This window comes from Montipora foliosa, chromosome 10, assembly GCF_036669935.1.
Source record: "Montipora foliosa isolate CH-2021 chromosome 10, ASM3666993v2, whole genome shotgun sequence".
Lineage (NCBI taxonomy): Eukaryota > Metazoa > Cnidaria > Anthozoa > Scleractinia > Acroporidae > Montipora > Montipora foliosa.
The window spans coordinates 37,942,254-37,948,880 of record NC_090878.1 but is presented as its reverse complement, the minus strand read 5'-3'; the positions used below and the strand labels follow the sequence as shown (position 1 = coordinate 37,948,880).

The window sequence follows — 6,627 nt, the reverse complement described above, 5'->3', positions numbered from 1 at the left end:
GATTTTATTGGCATTAAGTAATAATAGCATCATTCGGTGATTCAAGTAAAGCCTCCACCATTCTACCAGATGAAAGAAATGCCTTTAACCAGGAATTCAGGGTTGTCACAAAGTCTTGGTGACCAGTGATATTGCTGGTTGCTTTCATAATTTCACAGAGAGAATTGTGTAAAGGAGTAGAGGAAAAGCCGAGGTTACATTGTCATCTACTTTCTTTAAATCTCCTTCCACTTTAATTCTTTTTGACAACCCATTGTAAACATCGGTGACACAAATAGTATGTTTGAACTTTGCCAGTAGCTAATGAATCTCTTTTAATTTTTTTTTTCAGGGGAAAGATGACACCAATGCAAGTTATATTTCCTCTGCCTCAAGTCTATAAAGGGCCCAGTTTCAAGCCACATTGGTGGAAGGTATAGTGCTCTTGCCGCTTACACAAATCCTGCACCCCAAGTATAAGGGATGCCCATTCATCTGACCAATTATGACGCACTATATTGCAGCCTAAGTGACATTTATACATGTAATAAACTTTGTTATGACTAGACTGGATCCACCAAAATGGAGTTTGGCTTACCTGAAATTACTTAAGGCGTGTCTTACTCAACACTAATTAAAGAGAAATTCGGAGAAGCACTTGAATTTTGATGAGTAAAACATGGCAAACCTAGCTGTCTGTTAGCTATACTGCCATACTATCAAGTTCAAGTTGCCAGAATGCAAAATTTGTAAAGTATATTAAGTGACTTGGATTTAATGGTGCAGATTTAGTGCTTAACACTAAAAATGGTACTTGGCATGCCTGAAATGTGCGTTACTCCAAGCAGAGTATTACTGTATTTCTTTTTACTGCTGCCGGTATTGATGACATAGTTTTCCTAAAAATGCCAAGTTTGTTGTTGATCTTTGCTATCTATTCGTCATGAAGTATCTAACCTGATTTGGCAGATTCATTATTGTCTCTGGAACACTCGTCATGTAGAAAAAGAAGCGAGAAATACTGCATCAACAGTATGGAATAACTTGCTGAATGCAGTAGAACATATAAAAAATGACTTATTGGAGGTGCCACTCAGACGTTTTAAGCTGTTGTTTTAAAGTGCTTAATAATTATTGTTTGAGGTGTTGTCTTAAAGTGCCTATGAAACAACAAAAAAGATCTATTTTTCGCTTGAATGTTCTCTTTTTTGAATTACTTAAAAATTGATGACGTCATAAACTGTTTCAGTGTGAAGATAAAATTAGAAACAACTTAGAATATTGGAGTCATGATAGTCATACTTCATGGCTCCAGTAGTTTTTGTTGGCAACACAAAAAATAGTGATTTTCTTTGCTGTTGCCATCAGAACTGTTTCGTTGACTGGTCTGTGAGGTTTAGAAGAGATGCATGGCCATATGGGTTCCACTTCTATTTCTGGTCGGACCGTCCACCTATTCTTATCTTCTCAAAAATTAAAGATAGTTATTTCATTGCAAAAAGGGACTGAAGCCAAAAGTGTTGCCATGACAACATCATAGTGGGTGTCATTTTTTTGCCTTATTTGATGCACATTACATGTGCTAAGTTTCAATCACACAACTATAATATTACCGAAGATATTCGTGATTTTGTGATTTATCTTTATACTTACTGAGTAAATGGTTTGTAACATCGTCAGTTGTAGAACAAAGACCAAAATATCTTTGGAATAGAGAAAATATATTTCCAGAAAGAAAATGCCATTCTACAACGTTTTGAAGGGTCTTTCAAGTAAGCAAAAAATACAATTCTCGTCATAGGCAGTTTATCATCATTACAAGTCAAGTGAAATCAATAAAGTACCGTTTATGTGGTGTGTGTATCTGCTGGATAAAACCCCCTTGTGTATTTGCAAGAAAAAGGCATTTTCCCAAAATAAACTACATGGCAGTGTTTTACCTATCCTAGTAAAACTCTTCCATTGACAAAAAAAAAAAAAAAAAAAGCTAAATTTTACTTACTCAATTTCTTTATATCTATTGTGGCGACTGCTGTATATGTTTCACACAAACTGACGATGTGAGGACATCACAATTTAAACTGTAATGTACCTTTCTGGCCAAAGCAAGTCCTTTGAGGGCAATGTATTAGTGGGGATCCCACATTGTGGGTGTGTAACTCTTAATTTTGTTGCACCTATAAAAACAAAAACACAAAAACGGAACTGGCGCTCGTTCCACTGTCAAATATCGATTCCTAAAAGTAGCAAAGCACACAGCGAGTTTTAGATGGCCGGGCCTTCTTTTTTCAAGAATGTATTCCACCAAGATTGGTGGCCATGAGCTGCTTCCTAGTTTTAGATTATATTTACGCTTAAATCATATAAGCAATTCGAATCAGGTACTTCAAAAATTAAGAAAAGTGGGTTACAGATAGTATATGCAAAATAACGAGATGCAGTTTTTGAAGCTTACCTCATAAAAGTTTTTAAAAAGCCATTTCAGCCAGGTAATTCGACTATTTGCACCATGCCGTCATCATTTGAATTTCTGCCAGATAAACGGCTACAACTCGCACCACTACAATATAAACCTTCACTCCCTCCGGCTTGCCATGAGTGAGTGCCGCTTCCTCCACCAGAATCACCACCCCCACCTCTTGATGCTCCATTATCTTCAGATCCCCCTCCCCCACCACCAAAATCCCCCAACTGCACCAGGGGGTGGTCCACCGTTGTAGCCACTATTCATTGCACCTGCTCGTCCTCCTACCCAACCCTGGGCACGTGACCCAACCCTTTCGCCATGACTTTGTCCTGCCCTAACACAACCCTGCGCTAACCATCCCGCGCCAACTCCCCCATGATAACTGGCAATTGCACTGTTGCACTTACCGGGAAATCCCCCACTTCCCTCTTTTCTGTTTCTAGACGAATATCTTCCTACGCTGTTAGATCCTCTAGTACCCGCCTGACCATCCACCTCATTATATTCAGAAGATGCACCTCCACCTCCTCCGGCAGCCAGCAAAAGTTCATTACTTGTTGTATAAGCAAAACTCTCTCCCCCCCTTTTTAGATAATGACAAAGGACGAGAACATTTAAATTTCCGGATTTGGAAATTGAAAGCGTTTCAAAGATTACAATAGACCATTTCAACAAAAGAAATCATCTCGAGGCTCTGAGAATCAAATGTAAAGATTTGTATGAGTTCACTCCCCAGAGCCTTCAGATGATATGATGCCTTTTGTTTAGGACTGAATTTCAATACATCGAAAGTTGGCTATATTCATCTCGTGTGTAATGTCGAGGAAAATGTAAAGGACTTGAGCCTTGATACGGTGAGAGCAAATAAGTGAACGGTTGGCCAGCCGTGTCAAAATTCGCTGTAAGTAAGCCTCGAAGGATTTTGGAAATTTGAATATTTTTCGCTCTTTCTTAGCAATGGATGTTCGCTGGACCTTGAAACTTTGTCAAGGAGAAGTAAATTTATCCGTGTGGCCATCGCCGGAGTTTTAGCGTGACTAATGCCCGAGAAGTGTGATTTTATCGGCAAGATGTGAGGTAAGCTGGAATTTACTTTCTAGCCTTTCCTTAATTTAGGTACGAGTGACACCCCGGGAATTTGAGAAGTCGCTTAAATCGCATTCAATCAGGCAAATAACCCCACAAAAACTGACAAAGTCACCACGGCAATTAAGTACAGCTTTTTTTTATTGAGAACTTTTGCGGGTAAATATCTTTTTCAGTTTGTTGTCGAGGTTCCCATACAAATCCTTATAATTTTTTTACCCTCCGAGTCTGGGCCGTCTGTGGTTTAAGTTGATGAAAATAAGTAACATTATTATAGGGAAGATATTGTTGACGTCGCCTATTGTCATTAATGTGCCAACCAGAGCCTCATTGGCTGTCGAAACAAAAGGTATTTTGTTCCTGTGGTTGGCAAATTTGAATAACAAAAGAAATGTTTGTAAACAGATATCTTCCCTTTATGACTTGCTCCGTGAGCAGGCAAGATGAATCAAATCCCGCGCTGTGAATTTCAAATGAAAGGAAATGAGAGAAAACTTGTATACAAAGTTCAACGTAAAATAATAGTTTAAATTCTAGTAATTCCTAGACAAATTTCCTTAATATGTTTCCAGAGACGCTTCATATTTTAACTTGCAAATGATTATGTTTAATTTCACCCTTGTATATTTTCCCGTTATCAGTGTATCACGGATTGCAAGTGCATCGGTAAGAGCCAGGCGTATTGGTGCATAAAGCGTTTATGTGACAGACACGAGAGGACGCAGCGCATTCATTAACATCTGTAACAAAAATGAAACAATATTAAGAACCCATTAAATGTGGTCTGTATTGACAGCCTTACTCTTCACCGGGTCCACGATTGTTTGATTAAATGAAAAAGGCAAAAAAGAACAAGAAAAAAAATCCTTATTAGGTGTGACATTAAAGGAGGAAGGGGGAGGAGTACTAAGATGAAATCGAAATTGATAAGTTTTTAAGCGTTAACGGGACAGACGGGAAGGGGTGAGAGTGCATTCATTTATACCTGGAAACAAGATGCAAACAAATTTAACTGCTAGTCCAGAAAGGCACACGCAAGCCAATTCGGTACCCTCTCAAAGAGTATAGCTTTCAATCACATGACCAAAAGTGAAAATGGTGTTCTTACCAGTACAGGTTTTTCCGTTGCCAGTGTATCCAGCCTTACACGAACGTACATAAGATCCTTCGTTATTCTTGCAGATGGCGTTGAGGTGGCAGGGCGAGATTGCTGCATTACATTCGTTGAAATCTAAAACCAAAATACAACAACCATCTAACATGAAGTTAAAAAAAATACTTTTCAATTTTGGACAGAAATCATCATACTGACATCATGCTTCCACTACCACTGTTTAATCCGAGTCTGAAAAGTTGAACATTCCTCATCTTTACTCATAGAAGGCGTGTAAAGAGAGGAGTTTCACCAGGTGTTCACATAAGAAACGACATTTAGTTAATTTATTCCCTATTAGAAATTACAGTAATGTTCGATGGTAAGATCGCCGACCGAGTGGCTCAGGTGGTCAATCATCCGACCACTGTCACGGGAGGTCGCATGACAAATAAAAAAAGAATTCACTCCAGCCGAGCCAGCACAGACAATCTTTAAATAACTGATAAGAGGGTGCTGCCTTTAATTTATTATTAGTTATTACTTATTACTTATTACCTTTTATTTATTATTACTTACTTACTTACTTACTTACTTACTTGTTAACTGGACAATTTAAGCAATTGTCTCTTAGTGAGACCTGAAAAATCCAGGTGGCTTCAACGGATTCGAACCCATGACCTCTGGAATGCCGCCGCAATTGATTACAACAACTGAGCTATGAAGCCACCACTCAGTTGAAGCCACAAATTGATCTGTTCCCGTCTGCTTGGCTTCATAGCTCAGTTGGTAGAGCATTGCACGGGCATCGCAGAGGTTATGGGTTCGAAACCCGTTGAAGCCGCCTGAAATTTTCAAGTGTTTATAAGAGACAATTGCTTAGGGACACTTCCACTTGTCGGCTATAACCCTTAGTTAAACATTCCTTTTTAGTGTCAACTTTATTAAGACAGGGACATTGTACAAAAATCAGATCAAATCAGATTAACACACCCCATAACAAAACTTGGTTTTTGAGGAGAGGGGAACCCGAAGTACCCGGAGAAAAGCCTCTGGGAGCAGAGCTGAGAGGGTTAAAATTGTTCCGATGGTATGTGTGCCGGCAGCACTAAAAGCCGGAATTTAGGATCCGGAAACCGCAATCCGGATTCCGAAATCCGGAAAGGAGAAACATCCGCTGTGTTTTTGCAATTTGAATATACCCTGGGCTTCCGAATGATGTAATTTCATGACACGCAAAATCCACAAAAAGTAGAACGAAACATTGCAATAACCAGTTAAAACTGTCGAACAACAAGAAAGAAATACAGGAATAGGAAAGGGAAGCATGTATGGACACAAATGGACAAGATTGAAACGGATTGCATTTGGGTAGTAACCAAATACGCTGGGCCGGGGCCAGGGCCGGGGTAAGGGGTCGGGGTCGGGAAGGGGTGTCTTTTTTTTTCCAATTTTTTTTGTTTTAATTTTTGTCGTTATTCTCCTGTAATGTAATGTTCGGCATCTTTCCTTCACTTATGGTGGAAATTAGTCAAATTAATATGGAACATACGGAAGCTACGAAAGGGAGATCTTTGTTTATTTTTTGAAATTAAGAGAATTTCAGACTGAAATTGGAGTTTTTGTGGGGAATATACGCTAACTCCCAGAGACACTGAAGACTCGCTGAGCTCCACATTTTAAAACCACATTTTAATGTTACTTCTTAAAAAAACTTCTCCGCAATACAATTAAAGCGAAACAGAACATAGCCACAGTTCCGCGATAGTCGTTTTGACCGCCATTTTGACGGGTCGGCAAAGCGTAAAGAATTTGTAGTGTTTATATGGGGATCCGATAACAAATAATTTTCGTTTAACGCTAGTTCTGAAAAATTTATGTATTGAGAACTGAAGGTACAGGGCAAAAGGTGATACAGACCAAATTTTAGGCACTAACCTTTTACAGAAGTTGTCCGGCAGTCTGTAATTTTTTCCCGCGAATTTTCAGTAACAATTACAGA

General features: G+C 39.0%; 1 non-coding gene and 1 pseudogene across 1 annotated transcript; one reads left to right on the top strand and one right to left on the bottom strand.

Moving 5' to 3' along the window:
- Positions 1–2,460: 2,460 nt before the first annotated feature.
- Positions 2,461–4,900, bottom strand: LOC137972917 (keratin, type I cytoskeletal 9-like; annotated as a pseudogene).
- A 496-nt stretch (positions 4,901–5,396) lies between these two features.
- On the top strand, positions 5,397–5,469 carry Trnaa-ggc (transfer RNA alanine (anticodon GGC)). Its single transcript has one exon. It is a non-coding gene; the product is annotated as a tRNA-Ala (tRNA).
- Positions 5,470–6,627: the final 1,158 nt, after the last annotated feature.